A 20,851-nucleotide genomic window follows, 5' to 3' on the forward strand; every position below is an offset into this window, starting at 1 on the left:
TTCCTCCGGCTCCCAAACTTTCCAACCCTCCAACAACTGTCATGATCAGACCCAGCAAGCCAGTACTTCTCAGATTCATCGTAGTGACTCCTCACCTATTTTAACACATTTTCTTAGATCAAGAAGGTGTTTCCCTTCCTCCTCCAAACAATGCTCAGAAGGCTGTGAGGTAAAAATAGTTTCCTATAGTTTCAAGTTACAGTGACTTGCAGGGAGCCGTTGTAGGGGCATTCTTAATGCCTTGCTGACTTTTGGGTGATGGAGTAGCTTAGGGCGCCCTGAAATCTACTCAGCCTACTCTTGTGAGGACACTTCTCTCACAGCTCAGTGAACCTAAGGATACTTTCTGAATCATAAACATCTTACAGGGTAGTTGTGACTCTCAACTACTTTTCAGTGAGATATCTAGAAAACTCTCTATCTTAACATCTGTCAGAGATCAATATTCAGGTATTTAGCAATCACTAGTACTGAACTCAAAAATCACTCATATACTTTATTGACAGGTCTTATCAATCCCTCCCCCATTCATTACTCTGAAAGCCACAATGGAGTGTGCTCAATTCTCATACTCCATTCCCACTAGGATAAAGTCTCAATGCTATTATTGATTCTGACTTGACATTTAAGGAGCATCTGAGCCCTGCTTCATCAACAGTCTTTTACTTTCTCATGAATATTTCCTGAGCAAGTCCTGTCCCCTGATATGCAGGCAGAGAGATGTAAGTATTTTTATCCACTATATCTCAGCATTTAGTGTTTAATATTTCACAGGCACAGATTTCAAGACAAATCTACAAACAGCAGCAGCCAGACCTTTTGTGGGAAAAAAAAATCTATAGTTAGGGCAGCATTTCTATATTTCAGAACACTGTCAGTAGATCTCCTTAAAGAGTCTATTTTGGATCATTAAGAACTCCAGGAGAAGATAATTTATAATACCATTTTGGGGATAGACTACAAGGAGGATAAAATTTAATGAACCTTCATTTTATGTAAATACAACAAAACTTTGGATTTATAGGACTGATAACATCAGGGAACTCATCTAATTTTATATAACCCAAGGTCCCAACCTTAAAGAATTCATCTGTTAAAGTTATTGCTCTGTTAGACTAAGGGCCAGTAACCTCATAAAATATGTATGCCAAGACACCAACCCGAATGGCAGGGAGTTGATTGAAGTTTCAGCTGATGTAGTATAGGAGGGGATGGCTTTCTCAAAAATGAAAGAAAGAGGGTAGGCTCACTTGTAGCAATATTCCTATTGTAAATAAGTAAAGGGAAGTCGCTCAGTCGTGTCCGACTCTTCACGACCCCATGGACTGCAGCCTACCAGGCTCTTCCATCCATGGGATTTTCCAGGCAAGAGTACTGGAGTGGGGTGCCATCGCCTTCTCCAAATAAGTAAAGGGACACACAAGTGGCTCACTCAATGCAGTTGTAACTTGTCCAAAACTATCTTCAGGGGATGGTCCATGAAGGGAGCAGACCTGGGGAGTCCTGGGCGGTGTCCTCCAGGAACACATGGAAAGGAGGTGAAATCATCCCAAACATAATTGAGCCCAAGTGAAAAACATAACTTTGCACCAGACTTGAGAGTTGAGGTGACATGAAAAAATCAGGTAAACCAAGATGCGAAGGCTGAAGATGGGATTAACATGAGAGGAGACAGAAGATGGAGTTAGAGGGTTGTTAAGGAGAGCAGCAAAGTAGGGCAAATTGCAGGGCAGAGATTTCAGCTCTTTGCACCTTTGACTTATGTTTTAACACAGTACTAAGTAGTCAAGCATTGAGTCCAAGATTAGACATGTGATATACTCCAAATAGGGTCATTTGAGGAAGGCGTAATAAACTATTTACAGATATGCAGAGGCGGGATGTAGGAAAACTATGGGATAGCAGCATAAGCTGCATAAATGACAGCAGAGCCACTTGCACTCCTGAAGCCAGTGAAGTGAGGCAAGGGAGTGGTCTTGGGTGCTTAGAAGGGAAAGGTAATGATTAGAAGGAAGCCATGAGACCCTAAAACCTTAGGTTGAGAGAAACAGTCAACTTTGAAGCATCTTCTCAGGGAGGAAGCTGAAGGAATAAATATCTGAACCGAGGAATAAATATCTTCTTCCTCCAATCTCCTATCAGGGAATGCCATCAACTGAAGCCATCCAGAAGAGCGTATTGGTGCAGGTCTCATGAATCAGCCTCCACTGCACAGAGTAGTGGGGAGAAGGGTAAAGAGCAAAGGCAGAGAAGCCAGCAACAGCTATCCACCTGTGAGTATCAGCTCCCCAATCTGAAAATGGGCAGGATACCAAGGAAAATCACCCCCACATACATCCACTCAGGGAAGAAGGCTGGAGTCACCAAAAGCCTCCAGGAGCATGTTGGGTTTAATCAGTCCAAAATATTGGGTTGGCCAAAAAGTTTATTTGGGTTTTTCCATAAGAGGCTGCAGAAAAACCAGAATGAACTTTCTGGTCAACTCAATACTTTCTCAGTTAATAAAATTGATTCTGCACTCAGTGCTGGAAACTAAAGAGAATGACATACTTCCTGTTTCAACAAACAAAACACCCGGATGTGGGCCATCAGAGGACCAACTCAGAAGAGTGTGTTGGAGGCAAAAAAAAAAACCAAAAACAAATATGCTGCCATATATAGTTTTTTAAAATTCAACAAAACAAGAGATAGCAGACTTGGATTTCACACGGTGTCCACGGTACTAATTTAAAGTATGTTGAGCAAGACTCCTCTGAGCCTCAGTTCCCATATCTACATAATGAACTTTCATGAGATTCATAAGGTCTCCTTCAGCTCTCACTTTCTGTTTTTTTTTTATGATTAGAAAAAGAAGTTGTGAGTTTTACAAAGAGAGTGCCAGACTTCCTATCTTGAGTGTTCTCTTAGGATGTCTGTACAGGTTATTATTACTGCTTTAAGCTCTGTCCCCAGTCTCCAAAATCACACATCCCAGTGTCATTTCCTCTACTTTCCCCATAGCTGAACTTCTATTTCTGTGACTTCTATAATCCCCTTGGTGGAAGTGTTTTCCCTCTTGCCCTCTAAGCCACCTGCTAATTGGCGGGTGATAGAGCATCCCACCTGTACGATATGTCTCTCCTGCTAATAAATGACACAAATTAAAATTATCACACTTATCGTATATTCCACTTGAGATTAAATAAGGGAATGTTTTATTCTGTGTAAGTATCTTCCAGCTGTAGGAAGAAAATGTTAATCAGACATTAAAGATGCCAAGAAAAATAAATTCAATATGTAAATAGCTACTTTGAGTAATTAGCTATTTACTATTTAATAAATGCTAAGTAAGATCTCCCAGTTCACTGCAACACTGGAGAAAAAAGTACTTCGAAGGGCACCATAACAGGTTAGTGTTGACAAGAGCCTACAGCCCCAGTGAACCATTTAAAAGTTTAATCAGGTTTTGGAGGCACTAAAAGAGCTCAGGATCAGAGTTTGAAGCAATTAAATTTGGTCTGGGTGGTAAGGGAGAAAGATGATGGGGCAGTTCTTTAACAAGATAGAGTAAGACCTTCAAATCTCTGATGATCACAGAAACCTTCTCAGTTACTGCTGACTGCTGAAGGAGCAGTGAATGGATCTGAACCCTGACAATGCAGCATTACTCGGGTGCTTAAAACAAGCTTTGCCTTTTTGCCACCAATGTAGGTGAGCATCACCCAATCGGTTGAGGGCCTGAAAAAAGGCAGAGGAAGCGTGAATTTTCTGTTTGAGCTGCGACATACATCTTTTCCTGCCCCAGACACTCCAGCTCTCTGACTCATATCAAGGCTTACATCATCAGCTCACCAATTCTCCAGCCTTCAGAATGGGACTGAATTACACCACTGACTTTTGTAGCTTTGCAGACGCCAGCGGGTGAGACTTCTGATAAACTTTCATATAGATATATAGATCTCCTATTGGTTCTGTTTTCCCAGAGAGCCCTGACTAATAATTTAGGGCTTCACATTACAAAATCAGAAATAAGAAAAGTAAACCCATGAGAGCAACAGCTTAACCAGAGATTCTTACAAACGGGATGGGGGCTGGAAAGTTAAGAGGCATAGTCTCACTGATCCATTTCAGTGCCAAGATCTCACAGGGGATAAAGATCTGCTATCTGTGGGTGACCTGAAGGATGAAGCACTTTCATTTGGGGATCTCATTCAAAAAGGGCCCCCCCAACACCACCACTCCTGAGCACTCTCTTCAGGAACCATCATCTGTATGCACTAAAGCATACAGCTCCACAGGTGTTTGTGTGGCTAACCATGAAACTAATGTGAGTCTCTTTTACTCCTCATTCTCTCTTCTCAGAGGAAGCACAAAAAACAAAGCTAAATTAAGCTAATTATTTTCTCTCCTTAAAACGACTTGGCTCTAGAACTGAGGGCACTGTTTTGAAAAAAGATTTTTTCTCTCTTTCAGGCTCTTGCTTCCCCTTTCCCCCTTCTTTTTTTTTTCTCCCCTCACCTGGTACATTGACCTCTCCCTCGTCCCAAAGCTATTATTAAGAAACCACCATCTTTCAGTGAGAATTCACATTAAGCCTTGTTTCCAGGTGTGGAATAAGGAGACTGGGGAGACAATGTGTACAGTGGTTATACTCAGATGCCAGAGCTAAAATGCCAATGAGCAATTTGCTCAACTTCTGTCTCAGGGACCTCCAAGGGTAAGATAAGTAGATGCAATTATGGTACCTACTTCAAAGATCTGCAGTGAGGATGGAAGGAGTTTATACATAAGAAGTATTTAGAACTGCGCCTGGCACAAAGTAAGTAGTTATCAAGCATTAGCTACTGTAAATTTTATTATGTATTCATTATAAAAATTTTTTAAATGGAACAAAAAAGACAATGAAAACCACATTTATTCCTAAGATCCAAAGCTACCCATTGTCAATATGCTGGCATACTTAGCACTTTACCAATATTTGACATATACACACTTACGTCTGCTTTTAAATTAAAAATGGTGGCATATTATATAATTTTTGTTGTCTACTCTTTTCATTTAATATTATGCATATTTTCTATTCTTAGTATTCTTCAAAGACATGATTATTATGGATATATGATATGATACCATCTGGCTAGGATATGATTTATTTAACCATTCCCTGACTACTGAGCCTTCAGATAATTTTGTTTTCCACTATTACAAACAATGCTACATCACAGAAACCTAACTGATGCTTTTTATCTGCTTCTTGATTATTTCTGATATAGAAAGTGGGATCTGAGATTATTTCTGGTCATGTCTATCATCAGGCCCTTGGTAATCAAGGAATAATGGGCCAGTTGTCTGCTTAACACATATTCTGATGATACAGTTACAAGCCAGGGTGGGGAGCAGGGTTGGGGAGGCGGTCAAAACACTTCCTAGCTGCTGCCAGGAGAGCAGGGATGCTCGATCTCATGACGCCAAACCTGGCCAGGCCATAGTACAGGCATTATTCCACCTGCTTTGGCCTAAGAGTTAATAGAAATTCATCCAGGTAACAGATTTTTCTGTATTATTTTTGTCTTTTAATTTGCTCACATTGATATTTTAGTGAAAAATCTGAAGATACTGTGTCAAGAAATGCCAGTTGATCTGTTTTATTAATAATTATTCTATATAAAATACAGTTATGTGTTTGAGATTCATAGACACATAGAGTTACGTCAATCACCCCTATCATGCCTGTCATGATACAGTCTCTGGTTGATGCAATTGTCATCTTTTCTTTCTTTTTTTTTCTGCATCTCTTAGCCAATTCCATTCCTCTTTCTTAAAATCAGATCAGATCAGATCAGATCAGTCGCTCAGTCGTGTCCGACTCTTTGCGACCCCATGAATCGCAGCACGCCAGGCCTCCCTGTCCATCACCAACTCCCGGAGTTCACTCAGACTCATGTCCATCGAGTCAGTGATGCCATCCAGCCATCTCATCCTCTGTCGTCCCCTTCTCCTCTTGCCCCCAATCCCTCCCAGCATCAGAGTCTTTTCCAATGAGTAAACTCTTCGCATAAGGTCACCAAAGTACTGGAGTATCAGCTTTAGCATCATTCCTTCCAAAGAAATCCCAGGGCTGATCTCCTTCAGAATGGACTGGTTGGATCTCCTTGCAGTCCAAGGGACTCTCAAGACTCTTCTCCAACACCACAGTTCAAAAGCATCAATTCTTTGGCGCTCAGCCTTCTTCACAGTCCAACTCTCACATCCATACATGACCACAGGAAAAACCATAGCCTTGACTAGACGGACCTTTGTTGGCAAAGTAATGTCTCTGCTTTTGAATATGCTATCTGGGTTGGTCATAACTTTCCTCCCAAGGAGTAAGCATCTTTTAATTTCATGGCTGCAGTCACCATCTGCAGTGATTTTGGAGCCCAGAAAAATAAAGTCTGACACTGTTTCCACTCTTTCCCCATCTATTTCCCATGAAGTGATGGGACCGGATGCCATGATCTTCGTTTTCTGAATATTGAGCTTTAAGCCAACTTCTTCACTCTCCACTTTCACGTTCATCAAGAGGCTTTCAAATATTTAAGGTATGTATATTCAGTCTAAATTGCAGGCCCTTTTTTCTTATATGTGTGTCTATAAAAAATATAACATTCTGTGTAATTTAAAAATGTATATAAATTTTTGTTTGCTACTAATTTCACGTTTCTTATCTTTTTTTATCATTGCAGCATGCTTTTGAAATCTTCTCATGATGCCATTTATAGATTTAATTCACTCCTGTGTATTATTCCTTTTGGTGAATATTCTATATTTTACTTCTCTATTTTTCACAAGGAGGACTCTAGGTTGTCTTCAACTCTTTGCTTCCATCAATAGTACTTCAAGAAGATACTTCATCTTTGTAAAATCTTCTTGCAGAAAAAAAATATTTGTATAGTTTTTCCCCATGGAAAAAATCCAAACAAGAATAGCTGAAGCACAGGGCATTTTAATTTATTTTTACTATTAACTTGTTCTTCAAAAGGTCTATACCATCCCTCATGACAATTAGCAGTGACTGAGGATACAAATTTCTCCATACTTGATATTGTCAAAATTTATTCTTTGCCAATCACATGGATATAAGTTACTATTTTTATCTTAATTTTTATTTATTTCTTTACTGGTGATGCTGAACGTCTCTTCCTATATTTGTCCACCATTTAGGTTTCTCTTTTATAAACTGATTATTTTATTTGCTCACTTTTCTGTAGGATTATATCTCTACTGTATATTTTATAACTATTTCTTGCATGCTTTTAGATTCATACTTTATCAGAAATATAAATATCTTCTTGCAACCAAGCACCCAGGCAAACTCTATTGTTTGATTATGTAGATGGCATTTTAAAAAACTGAAATATAGCTGATTTACAATGTTGTGTTAGTTTCAGGTATACAGCAGTAACTCACTTATACATGCATGTGGCCGCCTGCATGCATGAGTGCTCAGTCGTGTCCAACTGTTTGTGTTCCCATGGACTGGAGCCAGCAAGGCTCCCCTGTCCATAGAATTTTCCAGGCGACAATACTGGAGTGGGTTGCCATTTCTTACTTTAGGAGATCTTCCTGAGCCAGGGACTGAATCTGCATCTCCTGCACTGCAGGTGGATTCTTTACCACTGCGCAACCTGGGAAGCCCTATACATACATATGTGTGTATATATATACACACACACATATGCGTATACACATATATATGTATGTTATTTTTTGATTCATTCCCTATTTTATAAAATATTGATATGATATCAATATAAAATATTGATATCAATGATATATGATATAATCATATAAATATGATATTTTATATCATATTGATATGATATAAAATACTGATATGTGCTATACAATAGGTCCTTGTTTCTTCTCTATTTTATATACAGTAGTGTGCTTATGTTAATTCCAAGTTCCCTATTTATCCCCTCCAGCCTCCCCTTTGGTAACCATAAATTTGTTTTCTATGGCTGTGGGTCTATTTCTGTTTTGTAAATAAATTCATTTGTATCACTTTTTTTTTAGATTTCACATATAAGCAATATCATATGATATTGTCTGGCTTACTTCATTTAGTATGATCATCTCTGTCTAGGTCAGTCCATGTTGCTGCAAATGCCATTGGCTGAGAAATACTACATTATATATTATATGTGTGTGTGTGTGTGTGTGTGTGGCATATATATGCCACATCCCCTTTATCTATTCATCTGTCAATTAGCCGAACTCTTTTAAATCACTCGTACTTTCTTACTATTGAAAAATTCTAGTCGTGAAGGAGACGGTGTTGGAAGTAACAGACATGCGGCTCCCTTGTTTCTTTCCTTTTTCCAGACCACTAAAACACTCTGTTCTCTGGAAATCTTGTCATTGGCATTTGAAACAACATTGATGGACCTAAAGGAAAAAGAAGTGAAATAAGTCAGACAAATCTTGTGTGATTTCACTTATATGTGGAATCTAAGGAACAAAACAAACAAAACAAAGCAGAAACAGACTTTCGGATACAGAGAACCGGTGGTTGCCAGAGGGGCTGCGGGCGGGAGGACGGGCAAAATAGATGAAGGGGATTAAAAGGTACAAACTCCCAGTTATAAAATAAATGTCACGGCAAAGTAATGTGCAGCATAGGAAATACAGTCAATAATATTGTAATAACTTTGTATAGTGACAGATGGTAACTAGGCTTATCGGGGTGATCATTTTGTAATGTATAAAAATATCAAATCACCATGTTGTACACCTGAAACTAACACAGTATTTAAGTCAATTGTAGCCCAATAAAAACACTCTATTCTTGCATTTCTAGATTTTATTTTTCAAGCAGAAAATAAACTTTTCTTTACTGTTTTATGCTATAATTCATAGCATTAGTAATGGCAATAGCAGTCATTACACGGCCTTTATTGCAAACCTTGTGCATAAGAAATATTCCATAAATGGGAAACTATAATAAATAAATCCTTGGCAGATTATCACTTTTAGGTGAGAGAGACAAAGATTGTCTGGATTTTTCCATGTCCTTTGTGTTCTTAAATAGTTATTGTTTCTTCTCATACCTATTATTTTATATACATGTTGAGCTGTTCTTCTATTCCTACTTTCCTCATTTAAGAGTTTGGTGTTTGGAAAAATAGTCAACTGACAAGGGCATGTCAAGCCTTCATTTGTAATCAGTTCAGTTCAGTTCAATTCAATCACTCAGTCATGTCTGACTCTTTGAGACCCCATGGACTGCAGCACACCAGGCTTCCCTGTCCATCACCAACTCCTGGAGCTTACTCAAACTCATGTCCATCATGTTGGTGATGCCATCAAACCGTCTCATCCTCTGTCGTCCCCTTCTCCTCCCGCCTTCAATCTTTCCCAGCATCAGGGTCTTTTCCAATGAGTCAGTTCTTCATATCACGTGGCCAAAATATTGGAGTTTCAGCTTCAGCATCAGTCCTTCTGATGAATATTCAGGACTGTTTATATTCCTTTGTAATGGCCTCTCACAATTCTGGGAGTTTAGAGCAGTTGCAGGTGTCCCGGGGACAGGAAAGATAACTACACATCATCCTAGCCCCAGACCACAGCAGCGGTGTCGCACTGGCTCCACCTTCATTGTACACTCAACCCCTGCAGACATTCCAGACATACAATGGCACTTGGTCTATGTTAGAGTTAGGCCAGGGATACTTTACAGAGGGTTACTGAACAGAAGTGTAGACTCAATGCCAATGAGTATTTTTGAGCGATATGTATAAAAGTAGCTCAGGATTGGGTGTGAGGTCGGGGTGGTGGTGGATGTTTTTTATTCACTGATGAAGTTTTCTTTCATGTGTAGGGATATAAATTTGAGTGGTATTCCTAGCCTGCAACCCTACCCTTTGCTTGTCAGCAGGAAGTGAAGTGGTCTACATTGTGATTTTGAAAGCAGAAATTTGGCACATTTGCCCAAGTGATCCTGTCCCTTCCTCAAGGGGACAAGATGGCCTGCATTCTCTCCTCCTCCTTTCTAGAAGTCTGCAGTCCAGAGGTGAGGGGCTTCCTGGTTCAGCATCACCTGTGACTGAGAGCATGCTTTTCTAATTCTGGGGTTCAACATTCAAGAGTAGACTTACAGACATAACCTACCTCTTTCAGAGTAAATCTTAAGAGTAACCAATATAATATTTTGAGCCCTTTTCCTTGCTTCTCAATTGATTTAGAAGTCAGGAGACAAAGAGGTTTGTTGAGACTCCCAACAAGAATAGAGTTTGTTAAACAATAGAGGTAATTAGACTTCTCCCCCAGACATTTTGATTTAGTAAGTCTAAGGTGGGACAACTCATAGAAATCTTCATTTTTAACAAGATTCCCAAGTAAGAATGTAGTAGGCTGCCATGCTGACTCTGGAAATGTTGTTTTAAATGCATTCAGGAGAGGCTGTGATGCTGCAGCTCCAGGAAGATTTTTAAATGGAACTCTCCAAATTCACATAAGTGGAATTTTTTTTTTTTTAACTGAATTTTATGTAAAATTGTATAGCAAAAATCAATACTTATTGAGCAGCTATTTTTATTAGTCACACAGTCACAAGCTTTAGATACATGATTCCAACCTTTACAATAATCATAACAGCATTCGTTGTTACTCCAAATTTTTCCAGGTGAGGAATCCAAGGACCAGAGAAATTATATGGCATTCCTAAAGCACTACAGGCAACTAAATAACAGCTCTGAAGTTTGAACTCACATGCTTTTTCAGTATCCTTCCTACTACACTACACTTCTCATTTATACCTATATGTATTTGTGAAACGACCACTAATCAGTGGATCCAAAGAGTTAGAGTTCCTTCCCACCTTTCAAAATGTTACCCTCAAAATCTGTTTATTCCAAAATCAAAGTTTTGTCTCCAGATCATATTTGGTATTTATAATACTTTCCAAATAATAGTGGACACCTTCACTGAGACAGTGCATGGATGAGTTAAAGGGATATAAGTTCCATTGAGATAAATTCATGTGACTCCATATTCTCTTCCCAATGGTGTATAATAATTAATAAACAAATCATGGCTTCCTTTTCATCACCTCATTTTCTATTTAGTCATCAAAAATGAAAGGCATTAATTTGAGAGCATAATGGAAAGAACGTAGAAATCGGAGCTCAGCTTCCGAGGTTCTAATTTTATCTCTTTCACTTTCTGGCAAGTCATCTGCATTTAATCTGAGCTTTCCTCAACTATAAAATAATAGAAATGGTCAAGATCTAGAATGTGTATAGCCGTTTCTCCCATTTTTCCCCATGGAAAACATTACAAAATGATCATGACATTTTCTTTTCTTAATTGACTTGCAGGCATAGCTGTAGTCTTCTCAGTCCAGGGCTCTAGAAAGATATACCAGTTGATCAGAAATGGCATGCAATAACTCCTATTTACCATTGCTAATATAGATCACATCTAAAATCTTTCCACCTTTAAGTCTAAGATTGCTGTCTGTAGAGACCAAAGAGACAGTAGCAAGTTAATTTAAAAAACAAAAAACAAAAACCCTAAGCCAGAACTTAACATGAACCTAAAAGAGTTTAAGGAAGACCACATTATCATAATGACTTGTTTTGGGCATGGTCACTTTCATATAAAAATTTCCATAGCCAGTGATTTCTCTCCATATCTGAAAATGTGCAGCTTGACCTCTAAGTAAGGAAAAGAATGGAAATCTCCTGCCCTAACTTCTCTCCATCTGAAGCATTATAAGCAATACCAGCAGAGTACCTGTTTTAAAATCTAGAAGAAGAGCCCTGCGATAAATATGATCTCATACCAATTTCAAAGCCCCTGGGTGAGAAGGACCCAACAGCTGTGTCTGTGCTTTAGGGCAGGTGGAGTAAGCAATGCAGAAGCCACCAGGGCCTTGTTAGTGAGCGCATGCAGACTGCTCCCCACAACTATGACGTGGTCCTTCTCCTTCTCTTCCTGTAGCCCCCATAGAGAAATCATACCTAATCGTACCTAACCAGTCAGGATTTTCTAGTAGAGATGCTTCACAAATCAAGAACCATCTTCAGATAGATCTGCTCTCAGGAAAATTTCTGTCCACCAGGCAGATACCCCAGGAAACTATTATTCCCTCAGGAATCAAGAAACTCCCAGCCTGGAATCCACCATCACATTAAGTCTAGTTTGTGACATTAAATGATCTTGGTTTCTAAATAATATGACTTGGGTTCAAATCTATAGGCACTTTTGTGAGTCTGATCAAGATTAGGAGTTAACATGTTCATCATCTGTGCGTCTAAACAATATTTACGTTTTTCAAGTCTCTGGAACCTTCTCCCTATCCCACGCTTAGCAAACTGATGAAGCAGTGTTACACGTTCCACTTCTGAGAGCTTCCCATGTGATACGTATTTTCCCTTTGCTGATAATATAAGCTTCCTGCCACCTGTGACCCAATAGGTTGTAGTTGTTTGTTTGCTAATCGACACAAAGCTCTCTTCCACTTAGCCCTGCACTTGACCCTGTACTGCCTCATATGCTAGAGTCTAATAATTTCCCCTGAGTTCTAGTTACAGCTTGCACCTGGTGTTTGCTTTATTACCAGCAGCATTCCTAGAAGCACAATCCTACGCTACATCCAAAAGCAGAAGCACGATGTGCTTTAAGGATGAGAGTCAGGTATTCACGAAATTCAGAACTCAAGAATTGCCTGTCCTTTCCTGCCATACGTATCCACATAGAGCACCTTGTGTGTGCTTTTCCTGACAGTTTGAAAGGGCCTTTGAGGTTTAATCAGTAGATAGTGGCAAAAGGATAACACAATGTTCAGAGTGGGAATTCTTATCTCCCTGCTCCTGCCGGCAGAACACCAAAGACCGCATGCTCTGCAGCTTATTTAGCTGTAAGGAAGAGGGGTCAGGGTGATTCGTGAGTTACTATATATAAAAATACTACTTTCTCAACTCAAAAGTGATCTCTAAGCAATATGGAACAGCCATTTTTAAGAAGTTCAAGGTAAAAAAAATTTTAAGGAAACACATTCATTTCCCCTATAGTTCATATTAGAATAATTTCTGAATTATTAATCTTGATCATTTTTGGTGTTCTTTTTACTTTTATTTTAGCAAAATGATCATTTCTAATTAAGTCAATGGTGGAAATTTTAAAAGATGGACATTAAAAATTAATCTCTATGGATGTACCAGTACAACAAAGTATCCATGACCTGCAGCGACTAAACAAGCACTGATTTCTTTTTTAGAGCAGTTAGGATCTAGATTCATAACGACGATTCAAAAATTCTGTGAAAACACCTGAGTTTTTAATATAAAAATTGTACATTTAATATATTCGGTGCTGTATCTAACTCTTTATGACTTCATGGAGGGTAGCCTACCAGGCTCCTCTGTCCATGGGATTTTCCAAGCAAGAATACTGAAGTGGGTTGCCATTTCCTTCTCTAGGGGATCTTCCAAACCTAGGGATTGAACCTGTGTTTTCTGCATCTCCTGCATTGACAGGCAAATTCTTTACCACTGTGCCACCTGGGAAGCCCTCAACATATTTACTATATATATTTTATATAATTATACTTTATGGTTCTATTAGAAATACTAAAGGTTGGGAAGGAAGGGATAAATTAGGAGCTAGGGATTAACAGATACATAATACTATATATAAAATAGATCAAAAAGACATCCTACTGTACAGCACAGGGGATTATATTCAATATCTTATAATAACCTGTAATGGAAAAGAATCTGAACGATTATAACTGAATCACTTTGCTGTATATCTGAAACTAAACACACATTGTAAATCAACTACATTTCAATTTTAAAAATGCTATTTAGCATTCTAATTATTTTATTAATTCAAATTTCCTACAACACATTGTGAACTGCTTTGCTTCTTTTAGTGTGGTTCTTGGACCAGCAGAGTTGGTTTCACCTGAGAATTTTTTGGCATTGCAAGTTATTTGCAATCCACTCCTACTGACTCAGAATCTGCATTTTTAACAAGATCCCTAGGTGGTTTAGATGTATCTGAAAATGTAAGAAGTTTGGGAATAAAGTCTGGCAATTGTAAATAATGCTGCTAAAAACATCGGGTTGCATGTATCTTTTCAAATTAGTGTTTCTGTATGGAAGCAACCCATATACATACACATATACATAAACACAGATGATAAATGCTATGAAAAGGAACATAACAGCAAAGAAAGGACACAAAAAGTACATATTGTATTATTCTGTATATGAAATTCTAGAACAGGTCAAACTAAACCGTAATGGAAGGAAGCATTTCAGTGTTTGCAGGGAAGTGAGGATTGGTAGAATTTACAGGAAATCATCATGAAGGAAATTTGTGAAGAAACAGAAATGTTTCTCTTTCATGATCACCATGATATTTACATAGGAATATGCTTCCTGGTGGCTTAGGTGGTAAAGAATCTGCGTGTAAGGCAAGAGACCCAGGTTCAATCCCTGGGAAGGGAAGATCCCCTGGAGAAGGGCATGCAACCCACTCCAGTATTCTTGCCTGGAGAATCACATGGACAAAGGAGCCTGGCAGGCTACAGTCCACGGAGTCACAAAAAGTCAGACACAACTGAGCAACTAACACTTTCACTTTCTCATATGTATACATACATAAACATGTACATAGAATGCAATACTACTTAGATATAAAAAAAGTATAAAATTATGCTCATTTGAAACAACATGAATGGACTTGGACTTTAGAGGACATTATGCTAAATGAAATGTCAGACAAAGAAAGACAAGTATGGTATGATACTAATTAGATGTAAAATCAAAAAAAATATAACAAAATAATGAATATTACAAAAAAGAAGCATCCCCACAGATATAGAGAAGAAACTAGTGGTTACCAGTGGGGAAAGGGAAGAGGGAGGGGAAATATGGGGTAATGAATTATGTATAAAATATGCTACAAGGATATATTGGAAAACATAGGGAATATAGCTGATATTTTATATTAACTATAATGGGAAAGATCCCCTGGAGGAGGAAATGGCAACCCACTCCAGTATTCCTGTCTGAAAAATCCCATGGACAGAGAAGCCTGGCAGGCTACAGTTCAAAGAGTTGCAAAGAATCAGACACAACTCAGAGACTAAACACACACACACTCATAAATGAAGTATAACCTTTAAAAATTGTAAATCATTGAATTGTAGTAATACAACTGTAAGGAAAAAAGAAATAAGCCTGAACTTTAAGTCTCACAGACAAGACCTCAGATTCAAGCTTCATGACTTTTGACTTTACATGTTCCTGAATTTCTTTAGACGTCGTATTCTTCTTTTTTAGAAAAAGCACAATAATATATATTTTAAAAATTGCTCAGAGGTTAAAGATAGTTAATACATATGAAGAAGCTAATTAAGCAAAAGATCGTGTCTTATTTTGTGTCCTAAGGAAATTGCTTCTTAGTTTTATACCATGTTGGTTTTTGAAACGTTCTAAAGGAATGCTCTATTTTTGGATAGCAGGGAGCTGCTGCTGCTGCTGCTAAGTCACTTCAGTCGTGTCCGACTCTGTGCGACCCCAGAGATAGCAGTCTACCAGGCTTCCCCGTCCCTGGGATTCTCCAGGCAAGAACACTGGAGTGGCTGTCATTTCCTTCTCCAATGCATAAAAGTGGAAGTGAAGTCGCTCAGTCGTGTCCGACTCTCAGCGACCCCATGGACTGCAGCCCACCAGGCTCCTCCGTCCATGGGATTTTCGAGGCAAGAGTACTGGAGTGGGTTGCCACTGGATAGCAGGGAGACTTGTATCTAAATTTTCTCTTGCTTTTGTAAACTTCTGGCTTTTTTCCTGGTATAGTAAAGTCATCAGTTCTATCCACATTGATCGTAGGTTAAATACAGTCCATTCAAAATCTCAACAGAATTTTTGGTTAAATTGAGAATCATATTCTGAAATCGATAAAAAAGAAAACAAAGTACTTAGGCAACATTGAAAAGGAATAACAAGGTAGGAGAACTTCATCTGTAAGATAAGGAAATTTGTTCTACAGATGTAATTAAGACAATTTGATGTTCACATAGGGCTAGGAAAATGGCCCAAGGAAACAGAACACAGAATCCAGCCACAGACTTTTACACAGGTGATTTAATGACAAAGGTGACAGTTCAGAGAGGTAGCTAGTGTTTTGGGGTTTTTTTTCAATAAATGGTGCTAGAACAACTAGATAACACGATGGGGAACAGCGTTGACCATGACCTCACTGCACATGGAATGAACTCCTGACAGTTTATAGGGTTAAATGTGAAAAAAATTTTAAATGAGAACATTTAAAAGGTAACTTTGGAGAAAACTTCATAATACTGGAACAGACAAAAACAAACCCCAAATCAATAACCATAAATAAAAGAAATTTAAATTATACTATTGTAAAATAAAGCATGGCTGTTTATCAAAAGATACACTAATAAAAGTGTAAAGACAAGCCATAGAGTGGAGAAAGAAATTTTGGAATCAGATATCTGAAAAGGACTAATATAAGAACATACAAAGAAAACCTACAAATCAATCAAAAGCTGCAGGAAACCAAAGAGAAAAATTGGTAAAAACTTTTATCACATTTTTATCACTTTACTGTAAAAGATACCCAAATGATCAATGAGCATAGAGAAATTGTGCTCAGCTTCGTTATTCTATAGGAAAATGCAAATTAAATTAAGATGTGTGACTACTACTCCATATCTTCTATAATACCAAAATGAAAACAGCAGATAATACCAGGTCTCAGGTTTAACACAAGTTCATATTCTTGCCTGGAGAATCCCATGGGCAGAGGAGCCTGGCAGGCTACAGTTCATGGGATCACAAGAGTTGGACACAACTTAGCACTATCTTTCTTTCTTTCTCAAGTTATATCCTTATAATTTGTGCAATTACATGTAAATATGTTATATTTCAATAAAAAGTTAATTAAAAATCTCTGCTCACTTATGGTAAAACTCTTAGCAAACAAATGGGGAAACTCTCTTAACCTGATTAAGGATATCTGCATGCATGCTAATTCTCTTCTGTCGTGTCCGACTCTTTGCAACCCCATGGCTGTAGCCCGCCAGGGGTGGGATGGGATGGGAGATGGGAGGTTCAAAAGGGAGGGAATATATGCATACCTATGACTGATTCATGTTGAGGTTTGACAGAAAACGGCAAAATTCCGTAAGGCAATTATCTTTCAATAAAAAAATAAATTAAAAAAAAAGAAAAAAAAACAGATATTAACACTATGGGTTCAAGCTTTTCTACCCCACCTTTCATGCAATCCATACAAACCATTAAACAGGATCGGATGCCACAGTCCATCTTGCTAGTACAGGTTAGAGAATACTTGTTCCTCCCTGGGTCTCACAACTTTTGGTTTTCCATTTTTTCTTTGTATTTGGACTTAACGACAGTTTTTGCTTCTCTTTTTAACTGAATGTCTATGTTTAAACTCTAGCATATACAGAGCTTTGGCATTCACTAAACAGTCCTTTCCAGATTCTTTCCTGTCCTGAATCTATGCCACACTTACCCTAGATGACATTTTTTCCTAGCTGTCAGTTCCACCTCCATACTACCACCAGGCCCCTTAAATTCACTTATAATTGAAAAGATACTGAGTATTTCTTTTTGCTCCTCTTTGAGACACACAATACAAAGGTCAATGTTATGGTATATTTATGATTTGCAATTTTTTTCACTGATATACACCACATACATGTGTAGTTATAAAAAATCTATGGAAAATGCTGATAAGAAAGAATTGAATTTGAACGTGGTTTCTTTTGTGATCTGAGCTAATATTACATTGATAGAAATACAGCATTACCTGACAGAGGTCTTTGGGGTTTCTGATTATGGACCCAAACAAATCACAGTGTAATCCATCACAGTTATACACAGACAGTGTATAACTTGGCTTTGAGTTAACTCATTTGATTGTCCTTGAAGGTGCTGCTGAATACTTTAATTTTTATTCCAGCCATTATGGAAAAGGTGCATTGTATGGTTCAGGCAATCATGTTTACTAGAAAACACCCTTGGCTTGCTTTATTATGTGTATGGAGGTGCGGGGAGGAAAAAAATGTCATGAGTTATTTTCTTCAACTTTGAAAAGAAAAACAAAATTAATCTATAGAAACTTCTTTCAGTAGAGTTCCAAGTGCAAAAGTCAGTGTCATAGATTTAGCTCCCAAGAAGAAGAAGTTTGACCATGAATGAGGATGTGAAATGTATCCAGAGTTTAGTCAAGTTAAGATCTCAGGAGCTGTGTCTAGTCCAAATTTTAAATATGCTTATTATGGCTTGTTCAGATCCCCTGTGCTGTGGGGTATGATAATTCCTGAAAAAGCAGTTCTTCTGGCAGACTAAGGGAACAGTTTGCTTTTGCCTCAGGCCATTAACATTTTAATAAAACAGTCGTCAACTGTGATAACAATTCATCTTTAGGGGACTTTATCTATTATTAACCTTATTAAATAACAAGTTTATCATTGCTGACATGTAGATTTTCCAGCCTTCATCAAACATGCTTCTCACTCCCGTTCTCTTTCACTCTCTCTCTGTTTAAAAATTTAGTTCAATTAAGCCGAATTTCTGTGCCAAGCACATGTTTACAAGTTTGTTGGTTTGTTTTCCTTTGGAGCAATTTGAAAATGATCATCATTCCCAATAATAGTTGATTAAGCTAAACACATTCCATGTGCTTTGTTGAGGACCACAGTCTGTTAAGCAAGCATAATTTACTAATTTTGACTGGTTTCTGTGAAATAGACAGTTGTCAATCTTAAGAAAATTTATCTCTAGGAAAGAGCAGGGGGTCAAAAGGTATTGGTTAAATTTTATTTTCACGCGGCAATAAGGCGGGATACTAGGCAATTATGTTCCTTACCAACAGCATGTTGCCCAATATCTTTAATTGAAATAATCAAAAACTCCCTATTTAATCTAAAACTGGCAAGAGAAAAACAAATCCAGCATTAATCTTTTGAAATACATGAAGAAAAGGAAGGTATAGAAACATAATTGTTCATGAGCTGTTTGGGGAACTGAAACTGATTCCCTACTATGACAGTCTGAAAGTGAAAGTGAAGTCACTCAGTGTCCAACTCCTTGCAATCCCATGGACTTCTCCAGGCAAGAATACTGGAGTGGGTTGCCATTTCCTTCTCCAGGGGATCTTCCCGACCCAGGGATTGAACCCAGGTCTCCCGCATTGCAGGCAGACGCTTTAACCTCTGAGCCACCAGGGTTGTTCAGTTGCTCAGTTGTGTCCAACTCTTTGTGACCCCATGGACTACAGCACACCAGGCTTTCCTGTCCTTCACCATCTCCCGGAGTTTGCTCAAACTCAGATCCATTGAGTCGGTGATGCCATCCAACTATCTTGTCCTGTAGCCCCTTTCCCTTTCTGCCTTCAATCTTTCCCAGAATCCAGGTCTTTTCTAGTGAGTCAGTTCTTTGCATCAGGTGGCCAAAATATTGGAGTTTCAGCTCCAGCATCAGTCCTTCTGATAAATATACAGGGTTTATTTCCTTTAGGATTGATTTGTTTGATCTCCTTGTAGTCCAAGGGACTCTCAAGAGTCTTTTCCAATACCACAGTTCAAAAGCATCAATTTTTCAGTGCTCAACCTTATTTATGGTCCAACTCTCACATCCATACATGACTACTGGAAAAACCATATCTTTGACTATACAGACCTTTGTTTTAGAAATCATTTTTAAGTATATAAAGCCGTAAGTGTTTAATCTAAAATAAAAGGATTTCAGGAAGAATGTTATGATTAATTTATATTAGGGAAGGCTAGTTAGGATTTGGATTTTAAAAACTCTGCAGCCATGTACAGAATTAATTTTGTTGTAAAGTCTGGAGGCAGGTAAACTATGAAAGTGCAGGAGACTACACAAAAGAGGAGAGGACCTAAACCTATGTAGAGAGGCAGGTAAGCAGATACACAATGGCCACTTTGAAGAATATTCAACAGAGCTTGAGGAAAGGAGAATGATGGCTATGGGGAAGAAAAATAACTCGAGATTTTCAGGTTGAACAGGTAGATAGTTGATGATGTCATCAACCATCCGTTGTTCCAGAAAAGCGTAAAGATGAGTGTTTTAGTGAGAAGATACTGAGTTCTGTAGGCATAAGTGTTTTTGGAGTTTGTGTATGACATCTTGGTGCTGAAACAAGAGTGTTTACAGGGCTAGAAAAAAATCAGCAAAGTTGTACAGTCACATTTCCAGGACAAAGAAAACTTAAACTTTTGGATTAAAAAACATATACATACACCTGAGGTCCACATTTGGATAAAACATTTTCCCAATTTGGATTTGTTCCCATCTTCTATTCATTTTGCATTTGTACTTTCTAAAAAATCTCTAATACATCTCTTTCTCTTCATTTCAACACTCACTAACTTAGAACTTTGTCTTGCATGATCTAGTATAGTAGTCACTCAGCAGGTCATTCTGCCTTCAGTTTGGTCCCTGACAGATAAATTTCCTGCATAGCTATCAGAATGACTGCTATGGAATGGAGATATATACGTTAAAATAATGCTTCCAGCCAGTAGTACTATGGAACATAACACCTCTTTTTTATAAAATTGCTTTTGTAAGGCAATTTTACTGTCCTGAAATAAAATTTGTATATATATATATGTAACCTATCAACACAATTACTTTTAAAAAACAGTAAAACAATATACAAATAGGATGAAATAAATCTGATACATTATATATATATGATTTATGATAACACACACATATATATATATAAACAAGCATTTTCCTGCTTTTAATACTTTCTCTCAATGATGATAAAACCCATTTAGCACTTACTC

Source organism: Bos grunniens, chromosome 23, assembly GCF_055505025.1.
Source record: "Bos grunniens cultivar Pamir isolate PY7600 chromosome 23, Bosgru_T2T1.0, whole genome shotgun sequence".
Taxonomy (NCBI): Eukaryota; Metazoa; Chordata; class Mammalia; order Artiodactyla; family Bovidae; genus Bos; species Bos grunniens.